General features: G+C 35.6%; 1 protein-coding gene across 2 annotated transcripts in view; it reads right to left on the reverse strand.

Annotated features, from left to right (window-relative positions):
• Nucleotides 1–16,241, reverse strand: part of KCNMA1 (potassium calcium-activated channel subfamily M alpha 1) — a 516,744-nt gene that overhangs the window by 24,704 nt on the left and 475,799 nt on the right. The window lies entirely within an intron of this gene.

Consider the following 16,241-nt stretch of genomic DNA (forward strand, 5'->3'; position numbering starts at 1 on the left):
TTCCATTTTCAATTGTGAGCAGCATAATATGTTAGAAATAGCATTATACTTTAAGCATAGTACAGAATAATGTATAATTTAGAGGGTTTTATTCACAGGTACTTATACTAGTCTTTTCCTAGTTTAAGTGTCATTTTGAGTTTCACTAACAAATGCACACAAAAAAATCAAGATGAAGTTCACCTGAAACTGCGAAACTGCCTTCCCCCCCCAAAAAAATCTCATGTGGTATTTACCTAAACCATAGCTACCAAAACAAATGGAGGCCATGAAGACAGGCATAATGGTTACAGGCAAGCAAACCAGGATAATTGCTTGGGGCTTTTAGGCTATCGAGAAGGGAAATCAAGTATTAAACCGAGACACTCTGCAGGTTCTCCATTGTGCAACAAGAAGGGACAGGCCATCAGGAGTTTATTGCCTGATAGTTAGCACCATCTTGTAGCTGTCTTTAAGCATCTATTTTCTAAGCCATCTCCAGAAACAGAGGAACGATTGGGTAATTCTCTAATTGAAAACACCTAGGACAACACACAGTAAAATACAAAGGACTTCAAGAATGCAGCGGACAATGGTTTCCAAACTTCTTCATACTTACCCTATTATTTGGGATGTGTTCACAGTAATTTTATGCAATGTTTTTACAAACTGGTCAGAGGATATTTTAACTCCTTCCAATATATCACGTGCTTTAGATTTGTTAAATTCTTTGTTTTGTAATTGTAATATCATCTTTGGTTTTCCATCTACTTTTTCCCCCCTTTCTCTGTTGTCATGAACCTGCTTTTCTGAAGCCTGCTCCTGTTGGGAAAGAATTTAGTTCTCTCACATTGTTCTTCTAGTGGAAATTTATCTCTTGGTGGCAAGTGACTATTAATTCTTTCTGGTGGATTGCACCCCTAGGTATAGCACCTACTCCTAATATTACTGTCCAGGTGCTAGAGAGTAGTTTGGCTATTTCTCACAGACTTTTTTTTTTGCTTTTTCTTACTTCGTTCAGAAAGAACCACTAGAACTATACAAATATTTGGAAAGAGAGACAAGAAATAGTAACGTGTTCATTCAGCAATTATTATGGAATACATTTTAATTCATAAAAACATCAGAAATGATAATTGCTGTGGTTTTTAGCCACTTTCATTACAAACTTAATTTTTGAATTATCCCTACTCTCCATTTACCATTTAATAGTTTTCTACACTAGGTACTTCTAGGGCACAAAGTTGGTAGCATCTAAGTGTAGCACATGTGTGCAGCTAAAAGAATTTAGTATAAAATGATGCCAAATTCTTTTCAGTTTAATCATTAATTAACCTTGCATATTTAGACCTCAGGAAAAAATAAATAAATATGCTGAATAAAACTTATCAAATAAATTAAGCTATATTACCTAGTTCAGAGAGACAGGTATTCAATAACTAGAAATAAAATGGAAAGCTCACCGTTAAAAATGATATATTGGAACGTTAGGCAAGGCTCTACGTTATGTCATTATATCCTACATTATATCAAATAAAGTAAATTTTTCCTTAGTGAAAAAGGAAGAGCAAAGCCAGATGTTATAGCAAGCAATCAATAAAAATATTTTGATAAATAAAAGTAACAATGTTGTCCAACACATGATTGGCAACTACTGAAACATAAATTAAACAAATTTCCCATTGCTTCTTATGGGAAAATTATGCAGATTAGAATTTGATTAGGTTTATATCATGAGACTCAATTTGGACTTTTAATCTATTAAGCTCCAATAAATGAGGCATCTGAATGGCTCCCCTGAGCAGCAACAGTAATAACCACACCAGTCATTTTTTGCAATACATATTCTGTCAATTTCTTTAGCAGATGATTCCATGTCTTTAAGTACAATTACTTTGTAACTTCTACAAAAATTTCAGGTGTATGCAGTGAGGAAATGGATCCATACAAAACGCTTAAACAGACATTTTGTGATAATCAACATCTGTCACTCTGTTCTAGCAATATTGTTTTTCCATCAACTTGGACTTACTTACGGTTGACTTCATGGTCTGTGTGGGCTAAATAGTGCCAGCAGACTTGTAAATTACTCAAGTTGGAACTGAGCTGGAAACGTATGGTAAAATGTCATTAAGTTCTCTGTAGGCTGAGTCTAAACCAAAATCCCACATTCAAGGCTGTCTTGGGGATCAAAGATTTAACTGTGAAGGCTAAAGCCTCATTTTATCAAAGAAATCTGAACTGGATTCCCACAACTGAGCTCTGAGACAGGTTGGATTCAGATCAAGACCACCTCTAATTTATCTGGCAGGTATACTCCATAGGCCTCCTGCACATTTCCTGCAGTCTAATCTATTTGCAAGTTTCCAAAAGCTCTTCTCCCGTCTTACTCTGTATCGTAAAAAAGCAACTCTTAGCAAAGCCTGCCAACTAGAGAGCATATCGTGCCCACGTCCAAACCTGCCAGATTTCACCAAATCCTGTCACAAGTTTTTAGTGGACAGGTTGTCATAAAAGCACATAGCCAAGTGACAGTATGCAGGTGATTCCCAAAGATTAAATTTGTAGTTTAAAAACTTCAGGGCTTGATTAAATGCTAAGAGTAAAGGAATGTGGATTTTGTGTTCATGTGTGAGTATATATTTTTAAAGAGAGGCTTAACAGAGAATTTCCTTCTGGCATTCATGTTTTCAGCATACCAGATGCTCCACAAGCCAAAATTTTTTACCAGAACTTCAAATTGAACATCATAAATAGAGGGAAAAAATCAGTGTCATGCTCTTTGTCACTCAAATACTGCCTTCTGTAACACATACGACTTCAGGGTAGCATGTCTGTTAAAGACATCTTAGTAGATACCATGTATGAAAATTAATATCAAGTTGTTTTGAACTATGCAAGTCTGCATAACACTAACTCAACCAACTTTTCCACAGAAAGCCCAATAAATCACTCACACCCAGGTGCAGCTACCACTGTGGGGAAAGATAATCACCTAAGGAGTATTTGTATATTTCTTTAAATAAAACCCTCCTGATCCAAACAGGTAGCTTACTACATCCTTGCTGCAGTTTAATCTGAACCTTGCAAATAATGTATGGTGCCCAATTTGAAATAGGAATAAGAGAACACCATCTGAGCATTTGGAATATATTTTCAAAACATGCACATCATCCCATCAGCACAATTATTTGCACTTCAGAATTATCAGTATTACTGGCCAGTATGAAAACCATCCCTGCCATGCGCGATGAAGTAATAGGAAGGTAAGTACCTCCAGAAAGTACTTCCATTAAAAGAAATGTCAACCTTCTGATACTGACATTCACTGGAATGGCTAATGCGTCAGACCAGCCTTTTACTCTGTTCAGCTCATATTATCCCTGTTTTATATGTCACATGTACATTATGCTACATTCTATTCCAATTTCAATATAGGTCTACCAAATACTAAAATTGGCTAATTTATTGCAATTAGTCTTGACTGACTGGAAATATACAGACAATGAAGATTTCCTTTTCTTTCTACTCCTCTTTTTTCACATAAAAAAAAAAAAAAAAATAGAAATTGCAGTTGCAGAATCAGGATGAATTTGAAGTAGCTCTCTAATTGCATATTCTTGAATGATGCACCAGTAGCAATATATTAGCTACTAATAATATCTAAGATTGTGTAGACACAACTGCCTGAAGAACAGCAGTGATACTGCTGGTAGTACCCAACCTGTAAAGTTTGGGAACCTCTGCTTCAATCAGTACAGAATCCAGAATCAAGAAGCCAGAAAGAAACTTATGCCTCTGATGGCCATTCTGGGGGAAAGAATAAAGAATATCCAAGGCATACAGTCATCAGTATAAATAAACAGATAATTTGCTGAAATGTATCAAGAAAAAGGGAAAGTATACATAAAACCAGTGAGGTACTGCCTGCTCTTAAGAAAAAATGAACTTTCCATTGTTAAGTTTGCACTATTTTGGCTCACAGTTTTTCCCCTCTTCAGTCAATATTAACCTTAGAAAGAAAAGTAACTCATTATCATGATAGAATGACTCATATTATTTTCTTAGAGTTTTTGGTAAAATCTTTAAGGCTTTTGCCTGCCTTGCATAGTTCAAATGTCTTTGTATATTTAAGGAAGTACCAGCAGAAGTGTCTGTACACCAGCTCTGTATTTATTTTATTTATATGGGATCCAAAACCCATTACACTAGCAACCAAGCTGGTAAAGACAATGATAACAGTAAAATGTAATGTGGTATTCTTTAGTGAAAATTAAGTGGCAACCATAAAATATATGCCATGGTATCCAGTGCACAGTACAGTCATACTGAAAACTTCCAGCAAGCAGGTTTTTTTTTTTTTTTTTAGTTTTCAGCATTATATTGACTATTTACTGTCATTCATGCATCTAAATACTACTGTCAAATTTTAAAATGGCATAACCTCTATAATAAACACTTAAACAACACATTAACTTTCCTATCCATTATTATTTACTGGGGACTTAAATGGGTCGATAAAAATAAAATGTTTACTCCCTTGTTTGAATTTCATTAGTACCAATATCAGTGGAAATAGCTGTCCTTTCAACTAGAGGTTTTGAATATTTCTGAGAGTCTTTAGTCTATTTCTTGTTATTTGATAGGATTCTAAGAATAAATACTCAAGTTGCAATGTGGATTTTTGTAGGTAGTGAGGTAGTTTAAGAATTTTGAATCTGTGGTTTTGGGCAGGGCTGATCTGAAATATAAATCTGCAGATAAATTTTAAGGGCTATTTACATTTGACAGTGCAAAGCACATTGCCATAAAACAAACAAACAAAAAAATCAAGATATATTCCAAATTTTAAAAAGCACCCTCTGTGTCTATCTAACTCAGTCTACATCTGTCTCACTCAAAATGGAAGATATGTCCAGACAGACAGTTTACATTGCCACTCAAGAATTGAACTGAAGATTTAATTGAAGAGTTAATAACAATCAAATTCTCAAACATTGAGAAACCTGGGAGACACAAAGGTAAGGTTGCACTTCTTGAGCAAGTAAGCGGAATCACTTCTCTCTCTTGCAAGGAGAGTATTTTGAAATGTGCATCACAAGATACTTTGCATAAGCACTTCCCCACCTTTTTCTCCTGACAGACTTCCCATTGCTTATCAAAGGATAGCTCCTGCTTTGACTCACATGAGGGAAGTCCTATGAAGAAACGAGTCAAGGGAGTACTGGTCTTGGAGGAAAAGCTCAAGAAGGCACTGCTGTCCCCTGCCTCCCTTCATTGATCAGCAAGGGAGACCAGAGGGGTCTTCAGTCCCCTGTCCATCCTCTAGGTCTTTTCCACATTGCTAGCTATCAACTTGGTCTCTACTGTTTGACAAGAAAAAAGATGAGGACATTTCTTCCCTTTCGTGAATTTTAGGTCTCACACTAGGCTCATCAACACCTAATAATGAAATTTAAAAACAAAAGGTCTGCAATTTTCATTAGTTTTTAGTAAAACTACTGTAGATTCTAGACACTAAAAATAAACAAGAGGAGCTGAGAATGGAAACATTACCTTACATGCCACATGTCTGGCTAAGAAATTGTTGTAAATAAGACTTCAAATCTGTGTTTAAAAACTCCCTGAATGTCATACTTCAAGGAATCCCTTTCCATGATTTTGTGGCAAAATCCCTTTTTTATGAACTCTAAAGAAGATTTGGTAGTAAGGGGAAGGCAATGAAATCAACTAGGGTATAACAGAGTATCTGAGATTTATCTGTTTGCTTAGGCACATTTATTAAACTGGAAATAGCAAGGTTGCTAAATCGGAGTTATATGGAAAAATCGTTTTGATATTCAGCCTCTAAGAAAGAGTTCAAGTCCAAGAACTTTAAGCAGCTTGTCAAACACTGATTTCAAGCCGGGGTAGATTAGATAAATCAATTCAATAGGGATTTTTTTATATAGCTGAACTTATTTCTGAAAAGTTTGAAGCTACTGTTCTAGGAAGACATCTTCTTCATACATGAAAAGTTAGAACAGGAACAATTCACAAATTATTGAGGACGTAAAACAGATACAGTTTCTAAAATACACAGCTTAATATGCTGAACAAAATGGTTTGAGTACCTTTTCTGAATTTAATTTTGCTTAGAGCATAAACTGGTTTTGAGCAAGCTCACACTTGTGACTAATGGAACTTTTGTTCTTAAGAATATCTCCTATAACTGTAGTATTATTAATCCAACCCACCTGTCCTCAAACAAACAAGAAACAATTCCACCAATGTTTTCTCAGGCCCCACATGACACTGTCTGATTTCAGGGAAAACTCTCTTCTTTGTTTCTATAGAAGTTACTTCAAAAATGTCTGGCTATCTTTGCCCTCACTTGGAGACTCATTCTAAGTCACAGAATAAGCAGACTGACACGAATTTAGCTGAAATAGGAAATTCTATGGGGACATCCGATCACATTATAATCCTGCCTATGCATTTAAGCAAAAACTCTGTAAAGTCAAACTTACAGAAAATATATATGCTGTTAGACTGTAGAGATACTTTGCCTCTCACTACTAACCAGTAAGCAAGGGCTTTCTTGTATTAGTATTAAGAGCATTTGACGTTCAAAGTTGAATACAAAATTTAAACCAGCAATCAAACCTCAAATCAATATGAAAGGTCCAATCTCAATTATACTTTCATAGGATCTACTTTAAAGCTCTAAGGAAAGTTTGCAGAAGATCAGGTATTCCTATGACATTACAGAAATTTTATACAATCTTAATCTTATATCAAAGTAAGTCAGTATGAAAATTCCCAGTAACCATAATCTTACTGGGGTGTGTTGAATAAAAATAAATCACAAGAACTAGTCAAGAACAAAGTTTATCCTTCTTCCTTCAATAAAAATTCCTACCATACCATTTGCAAAATTCATAGATTTACTTTTTCAGGTTCGGTTTGTTCAGATGTTAAAAAGAAAAGATGCAAAAATCCATTATTAGGAGCACAGCAGTATTGATTCCCAAATAAAGGCAGTGCCCCAGTTCAGACTGCATATCCAACTCTGCAGATGCTGATAGGTTTGGAAGGTTCTTGATAATCAGAAGCTACCAAGTTTTTAGAGATTGCCTATTATGGAAAGTCTGGACTGCCTCAAATTTAACCATGTCAAACTTAAAAATCAACAGGTCTGTCTTGATAAAAGAATGCCAACTATTTTGTAAGTTTTACCCTAAAGCTGTTGAAGTTCTGCAACTCACTAGCAGGTGTTAGATTCTGCTCTTCTACAATGGATATCACAGACTAGGATTTAACTAGAAAGAACAAAGAACTAAAATATAGCTTTCTCCTGTGACGTTAGACTGGTGGAATCTGCTGGATATTGATGCTTTGTATCTCTTCCATTCTAAAGTAAAAACAGTGACATTGATCTCTGAATTCATGTGTGTCCTTTAAAAAAACCAACCACCTTTATGCATATAAATAACCATTTATTAAACAAACAATACATACCGAAGCAAAGAAAGATACCAGAATTACGCTCATGAGGCTGCCTGCTATGGTATATAACTTTCAAACTATCTTGTAATCCTGTAATACATTATCTATATGTTCCATTTTCTTGAAGTTATCTTCATAATCAAGATGTTATCACAAGTATCGTGGGCATTGGAACTATTTTTAATTTTCATTTAAAGAGCAATTAAAGAAAGACAATGGATACACAAGATAATAAAGTAAGTGATTAGCAGCATGCAAATGACATAGGCTTAATGATAATACCCTGTTCTATTCTCCAAAGGCCCTGTCTAGAGAAACCCTTCTTACATGTGGTTGTGCAGCTAATGTGCCTCAGCCTACAATTACAACATTGCTGACACCATTAACCACTGAAACAACATCACTTCATGAAATCTTTGTTGTCTCATTAAAATGCAAAGGGTCAGGTAATTTACCAGCATTGTGTGTCTAGTTTTGTTGTGGGTAATTAGCAAGCATTACCCAGCATGGACTCCTACTGGGAAATAGTGAAACTGTGAAATATTAAAAAGAATTTTTTTCTTATTTGATGGGAATTTGAAAGATTCACAATTATAATCTCAACACGCCTTTGTATTCAAGGGGCAATGAAATACACACCTTTTATAAATTTAATGGCAGAAACTAGACTTCAAATTTTAAAAAAATTACTGTTTTATAATTGGATCTAGATATGTATCTCCTTCAGCAATTAAGAACTTTTTAAAAGTACAGAGACAGAGAAGCAAAACACCTTAGAGTTTTTTAAAGACTTAAAAACCAAACAGTTTCTTCAAAAAGACTTTTTTTAAAGTTGAAACAGAGATCGGTGTAGTACCTTCTAATACCAATGTTCCCTTTCTTCTTGCTAATTGAAGTCCCATATCATCATGTAAAGCAACCTTGATAACATTCACTATTGGCTCACATCTTGTCAGGGAGCAGAATGGTCTCTTATTCTTTAAATGGAAGTTTTGGAACATAAAACACATTCCAATAAAAGTGAACAGAAAATTATGAATTCATTAAACTACTTTGGTATCTTGTGCTATATATAATATTTATATTCCAACTACTGTAAAATATGCTTTAATATCTTTAGGCAACTATAAGGACTTAAATATTTATAAAATGGCTAAAGATAAAGTATAGCTCTCTTATTCCTACATACAGATGATGTAAGGCATGCAATCAAAGACAATAACACTTTCAACCCATTTGTCATCTTAAAGGAGCCTTTCAACTTCAGATCCCTTGTGTGCAATCTACGTAAGAGTTGTTGCCTACATAGGCAACTCCAGAGGAGTTTGCTCCTTAAAAACTACCAAGAGTGCTATACTTCACATAAAACAGGGTTTTCTGAAAATGGAGACAAAACTATAAATTTGCAGGCAAAACAGCTCCAAGTGGGGCTTCAAAATACTGCTGTATTTATCTCTGGCACATCTGGGAACAGGAAGCATTTTGATTTAATATTTCATAACATAGAGGCAATTGCTTCCTTGCCTAGTGTATAATTAATGCTCATAAAAAGAGCGGGTTTTTTTTATTCCTCAGCATCAGAAATGCACAAAATAGTACACCTTCATAATAGGGGGTTTGCTTTCAAGGTGTTGAACAGCAAATAATAATAAAATAGAGTCACCATGAATTTATAACAGTCTTGGGATGGTTAAATATATTTATAGTTTAAGTATGAAATCACGTGCTTGATGTACTGTACTATCTACCTCCTTTGCCCAGTTTTTTCTTTCTCTGGCTGAAGGAGAAGGTGTCTTGAAAGCTGAGGAGAAAGAGGCAATTGTGAAAGCTTGAAGATATTTGGGCTAGGACCTTGCAACATTTCTCAAATACAGGGAAATTTTGTCAAAGAGACATGCCTCTCCAGCCATTCCCCAACACAATTTTAGTTTATAAGCAACGGAACTGAAAATGTCTTTTCTTAATAGTTTTTCTCTCTTCTTAGGAAAACTTTCAGAGAGACAGGAAACTGTTCTCCACATGTGTAAGTTCTGGCAACTACTGTTAGCATCCAGTTGCAAGGAAAATATAAGAAACGGTGGTGGGTGGGAACTCTTCTCTGAAGGGTTTCTTGTGAAGGCTGGAAGGGTAGCAAGGTCCTGTTTGACAGAAGGGAATGACTGCTGACATAGGTGGCTTCTACAGCACAGGAAACAAAGTTAAGTGAACAGACTCTCTCCCATCCAGCCTCTTTAGTTTATTTAAGTACAAATCTTGCAAAGACTTGCACATAATCTAACTTTACACAGGTGGATAGTTTTATTGAAGTCAGAGAGATTTATTAACCTGTACAACATTGAGCACATAACTTTAGTTTTGGAACAAGCAAGGCATCAGATTGTAAACTTGCCAGGGCAAAGGCCATATTTTATTCTTGTATATATCAGGACTATGACAACAAGCTCTTAATCCCATCTAGAGCTCCAGTGTGCTACCATAAAATAAATAACAGCTATCAGCTTATCCATCTGGTTCAGCGGGATAAGAAATTATGTGCATGTTGCAAAAAGGTAGTAGTGAGTTATTTATCACAGTGACCTAATCTTCAAAAATTTGATTTTTTTGTGAGCAAATGGCAATGTGGGACATGTGCTGAGAAGTTAGGATACCCTTATCTCATTTTTCAGTTATTAACCTCATTACTTATGATGGTCAGCCTTCATTTTGAAAAATAATAATGGAGCTGAACTACAACAAACATTTCAAAATGCAGTTACTTGAACAATAACCAACCTACCAAGTAGAAAATTTTGTTAATTGGATTATTATTTTTGTAATTTACAACAACTGATGCTAGCAAAAATACAAGGAGCATTCAGAAACACACAGCATAAAAGCATCCTTAATCAGGTGTAACCCCTACACTAAAATATCAATCCTGACAAACCAATAACCCTGATGTGAATGCAAAATACTTGCCATTTTTGCAAATGTGACTGGTAGGAGTGATATTGTCTCGGAGAAAATTTTTCAAAACATCTATGTGATTTGGGAAATTATGAGCTATCTTTAAGTATAACAAGCATTCTGCAGCCTAAATTACATTGATTTGCAAAGACACACAGGAATCTAAGTGTTTAAAAGATTAAAGTTACTGTCATAGCTCACTTTGACACTTAAAAAAATTACCCCAAATCTTTCACTTTTTGCCAGCACTATTCATTTATTTATTTTTAATATTACATCTACATTTAATATTCTAAATTTACTTATATGCTTTCCTAAGGAGGTTAAGTAACTCCTTAAACTCTGAAATTACTTTGCTGGCTTAAGTAGAGTTCTATATTCTGTATTTGAAAGTAAGGCTTTTTATTTCATGTAATATAACAAATTAAACATAGGAAACAGTGCTAGAGTTGCCACAGAATATTGAATTCCATCACAGCCTAAAAAGTAACTGCATCTATGATTATCAAACCCCATATTCTGAAATCCTCACTTAAAAATTTTATCTCATGACTATAAAATAAGAGAAATAAGATTCAACATTCATCAAAAAACCCTCCTTCAGGAATAAAACTATTGTTTTGAACTTATAACAAACATCTCTAACAGCACTACAATACAGTTATCTCTGAAAGTGACACAAAACCTTTGCTAACCAAGCATTTCAGACAGTATTTATCCTTTCCCCTTGTTTAAGAATTTTCTCTCATTTCCAGTCCTGATAATACTATTGTTGTTCTCTCTCTTTTGCTAACATTTCAGAGATAAAACAATCAAGAATTACTGATTGGTAGAGGTGAAAAAGAATACATTACCTGCAAACACAATGGAATGCAGATCTCAAATTCGTTTCAATAGAAAATTTCTTGCAGCAGATTGCGAGGCTAAGTCCATCAAAAATTGCAATAATTTAAGAATTAATCAACAGATTGTGAAATAAATCTAATGAAACTCAGTGGCTAACTGTTTTTGTCCTTTCAATCAAAGTTTAAGCCAGCTCCAACAAAAAATTATGATGAAGCCACAAGTGATTTTTAAAGGAACTGGATCAAACAGAACTAAACTTATACAAGGTTATTTTAGCTTGTGTAGTCTGTTACACTTGAAAGTCAGTGTGTAAAATTCTGAGTATGTTTACTTGATTTTATAGGATTTTCCCCAGAAGAATCCTGCCATGATGCATGAGATGTATTACCCAGGAGTTCATTCCCTCTTTATTTTTTTCTCTTTATTCTTTCTTGTTGGAGGATCTATTACAAGAAGTGTAAATGGAGGCCTTAAAAAGATCTCTCATGTGTTGAAATAGTGTTCCTAGGGAAAATTCTCATAATTTGAAGTCATTCAGAAAACAGCTGCAATTGTAACTATGCTGAAATACATCTACCCTGCTGTATTGTGATCTGTCTTGTAATGTCCATAGAAAAAATGTTACTATACAGCCTCCCCTTTCTGTACTTTAGACCTGCTTGAAGCCATAAGATCACTTTTCTTTATTGTTTAGTAAGTGTTTTTTAATGAAATGTACTGCTCTTATTATATAGGACTCAAAATAAGATCTAAATCACTATCCAATAAAAGAAAATTATTGACTTGGATATCTAAAGTTACTACCCAGAGGCTACTCTGGTACAGTATTTATAAATCTCTAAACAGTTAAGTATAATTGTCTTTCTGCTTTTTGGGAAGAAAGCCAAATAGCAGTTTTAGTTACAACTGAAGAAAAATATTTTGTGTTGGGCCCTGTTCATCTGGTGGGTAAAACAACAAGTAAAATTCACACAATGTAAGACTCTGAAAGAAAATACAAGAAACATGAAAATCTAAATGGGACCAGTCAATAGATGCTACTTGAAGAATAAAGGATGGAAAGGTCAACAGAATGAAGGAAAGGAGAATTACTGGAGCTTTCCCAACATAACTGCCAAGGCAGAGCCCATCTCAGACTCAATCTTCCTGGGTGCTTTGGAAAAATGTTATGGCTAGAGAGCACAAATGCTTATCATGGATCTAATATTCTTTTGTCTTCTCTCCAAAATACTTCTTGATAAAATAATCTCACTGTATTTGAGGGGACAGAATGAGAATCAGGAAGGATGAAGGAACAATAAAAACAAATCTCCAGTACCCGAGGGTGACTTTTTTTCTCCACCACAAACATACCTCTTTACATACCTTTCTAGGAAGACAATCAGTCAACATCTATAAGAGGAACTGCAAGATAAAGACAGGACTTCCCTTGTCACAAATAAGACATCTGACTGAGTTTATGAGCCATTTTGTGAAGAGGTGGGCCAAGTTCTGACTTTACAGCATTTTGTATTGCAGAAGATGAGATATCTTAATGAAAGCAATAGTTTGCTACAGCTTCAGTGGGATACACTTTGGCCCTTTTGTCCCTGGAATCTAAGTGTCCCAAAGGCAACAAACTGCCCTAATGATTTCCAAAAGCTCATTTTCAGGACATCAGAGTCTGCACCCACAAGCTCCAGCAAGCCTAAGGAGTTGCCCAGTCACCTTTGAAATGTTCAATGCAGACAGCCATGAGAATGCTTTCAACATGAGAGCTTTCAACAACACGGGTCCAATTTGAAAGAGTTTCTTGTTCTTTTTGAGTAGAATGAGACATTTTATGGAAAGAAAACTACCAAATCCTTCCAAAACAGTTAGTAAGCTTTTCCTTCTAAGGAAGGCACCTTGTTTCCATTCATAGTTCTGTGTAGTCATGCGTTTGGTAATATGTTGCTAGACAGCTGATGATGAACATAGATTTGACAACTTAGATAGTTTACTGTAATCTGCTCTGGGTACTCCAGGGTCCTGTGTAGCTCTGGTCCAGAACATTTTTTTTTTTTCTGTGCCTTGGAACAGTGAGCTATTTTTCTCTTCTCCAGGAGGTCAAGGCAGTGTACTCTGTTTGGTTAAGATGCAATTCTGGCAGGATCAGTTAGGACTCAAGGCAGACAGACCAGAGGACAAAAGTGTTGTCGCACTACTTATAGAAGGTCCAGATAATTAATGCTACCCAGTCCAAAAGCCTGGGAATATTTTAACACTACAAGGAGACCCTAGCAAGTCTTTGTTCCTGCATAGAACTGCTGTGTGCTTATTAAGTCCATCTTCAACTAGTAATGAGAAAATCCTTTGTTGATATAAACCAGATTAATTCAATAGACTTTCTTTCAGCAGGTAACTTAATCCATTGGGAACTGGTGGCCCTATTGTTACAGAACTTTCCCTATCAGGAAGCCTTGCTGTCATATGCCCACCATTCTGTTCCTTCTACAAGGCCTTTCCTCTCAGATTGCATCTGGCTTCAGTTGTTGGTGCAATGCTATGTCCCTGGTTGGAAAGGGCATGTTCGGATGGATACAGATTAACTAGTGATGAATATTTGTATTAGGACTGGAAGTGACTTTGGTGTTAAAGGAGGTGACAAGGGTGAGGCTCTGGGGAAAAGGGAATGAAATCCCTAAATCTGTGGCTTCTTTTTCTGCTACCAACTTAGAACAAAGGAGTTATAGATATGGCCCTGTACTTCAGCACTGGCCAATGATTATGGCTTATCTGATGGTTAAATAAATTTGCATCCTGCTTTTTATGGTGTGCTTCTTGTACTGGTGTCATCTTTTGTCTGACACTGGACTGAAATAATCACAGATAAAAACTGGAAAGATCCTTGTGCATTCAATAACCTATCAATTAAATGACTGTATTTTTTTTTTTTCAGAGGCGTAAACATAAATTATATATCAGGTTTTCATATGAGATTCCACTGCTTAGTGACTACAGAATTATACTAGCTTATTACTTAGAAGTAGCAAGGGTAAGGGTATATAAGGTGTATATATATTATATATATATATATATATATATAAAGATATATATAACTATACCCTCATACAAGGGTAAGATTACACTGTTAATTCCCTCACCAAAAATCTCGCAGTTTATCCCATATGTTTCTCAGTCTGTTCATATATTTTGTTTTGTTTCTTCTCTTTTCAACACCCTGTCACAGGTCAACTGACATTCTTCCACACACCCAGATTTTCTAATGTCAGTGTTTCCTATGATCAGTAATAGCAGTAACATAAAAGCACAGCACAGAACATTCTTTCAAGGGATGGTGTTGGTGAGAAATGTCTTAATTCAAAATCATACATTCAAATCTAGAAAAATTCAGATTGGCAATACTTAAGGTTTGTACCAGCTAATGTGTTAAGGATAAGTAAGTATGTCAAATAATATACAAATGTTTAAGCAAAAGTAAAATGACAACTCGCTCTGTAAATAAAGGTACTTAATTGCCAGTAAGGAGCTGTGAGGTGGTTCTAGTATGTTGCTTGTTGGCCAGCAAAAGTTGAATCACCTGGTTTATATAATTGTCGTGATAGTTGTGTCCACCATACGTTAAAGCTGCATTTCATAGACAAAAGTGTCACATTGGATGTAACTTCTAGTAAAGTTTGTGCTGTCTATTGATCTAATTGCTTCTGACAGTATAACCATTGTATTCAAGGTCTTTCAAGAAAATTTACTGTGCTGAAAGCAATGCAACCAATTCAGGAGTTGTGGATACCATAAGCAGAGAATTTACCGGGAAGATAATTAATTTCTGAAGCAATTGGTTTTAGAAGAACCCCTCCCTAGTCAGTGCTCCCAACTAAAATTGGCTGCTGGTTACTTGCCTTATGTTATGCCCTGTTTCCCCAGAAAAGCTAGAGAGTCACCTTTTTTACATGCAGACTGATATTTACCTGAAGAAATGTCCAAAATTTCTAACTATGTGCTAACGTATTGCGCCTCTGCTTCTCTGCATCAGCAACACTGAATAGGGCTGAAGGGATTTGGACCATGGCCCCAGTCTACGCTTCCTGACCTATAGAGGTATGCTGTAGCAGCATATTATAGATATTATAAAACAATTCAGGCTGGAAGGGACATCACAGGATCTCGAGTCTGACTTCTTGCTCAAAGCAGGGTCAGCTATGAGGTCAGATCAGGTTCTTCAGGGCTTTATCCAGTCAGGTCTTGAATACCTCCAAGGATGGAGTGTAAAAAATGACAGGTGTTCATGTGGTGCACAAGACTGTTATATTGCTAGGTTTTTCCATCCTCATTCAGGGATGGTCAAATACATGGGGAATTACAGGGATGGTAAAATACAACAGCCAAGTGTTGGAAATATCACTAACCTCTGAGCAAAGGCAGAAGAAGGAAATTCTCTCAGACTTGCCATGCTCAACAGGAAGGAAGGGAGGAAAAGGGTGAGATAAATAGATTCTATTTCTTGATGATTTTACGTGTGTGATAGAAGACTGAGAAAGACCCACCAAAGAATAGCCAATAGCCTTGTAGTACACCTTTGGTTTTGGGATACAACATTTCAAATCCCAGGTCTAAATCAGCAAAACAAGGAACCTCCATGCCTGTCTTCCATTTCTGCAATGAGTTTCCTAATCATGACTATAAGTTATCATAGTGCGAGCAAGTCAGTCTCACAAATTTTTAAGGGAAGAACTCCAAAATATTTGGGGTTGTATTGCTTCCGGGCCACAGATTTGAAACTTCCAGCACCCATGAGACTGAAAAAACACTTCCTTCCTCTTCTTCTCTAAGTCTACATGTTATCCAGAGAGCTATCCAACCTTACTTTGAAAATTTCAAACTTTTAGTTTCCTGTATATTCCAGTCTTAAATTCCACATTTTTATTGCTGATTCTAAGAAAGAATTTTCCATGTTCAAAAAGTTTTCGTATTCAAGAAGTTACACCACTGTCTCTGATTTT

Source organism: Platalea leucorodia (genome assembly GCF_965183815.1).
Source record: "Platalea leucorodia genome assembly, chromosome: 4".
NCBI classification, from domain to species: Eukaryota; Metazoa; Chordata; class Aves; order Pelecaniformes; family Threskiornithidae; genus Platalea; species Platalea leucorodia.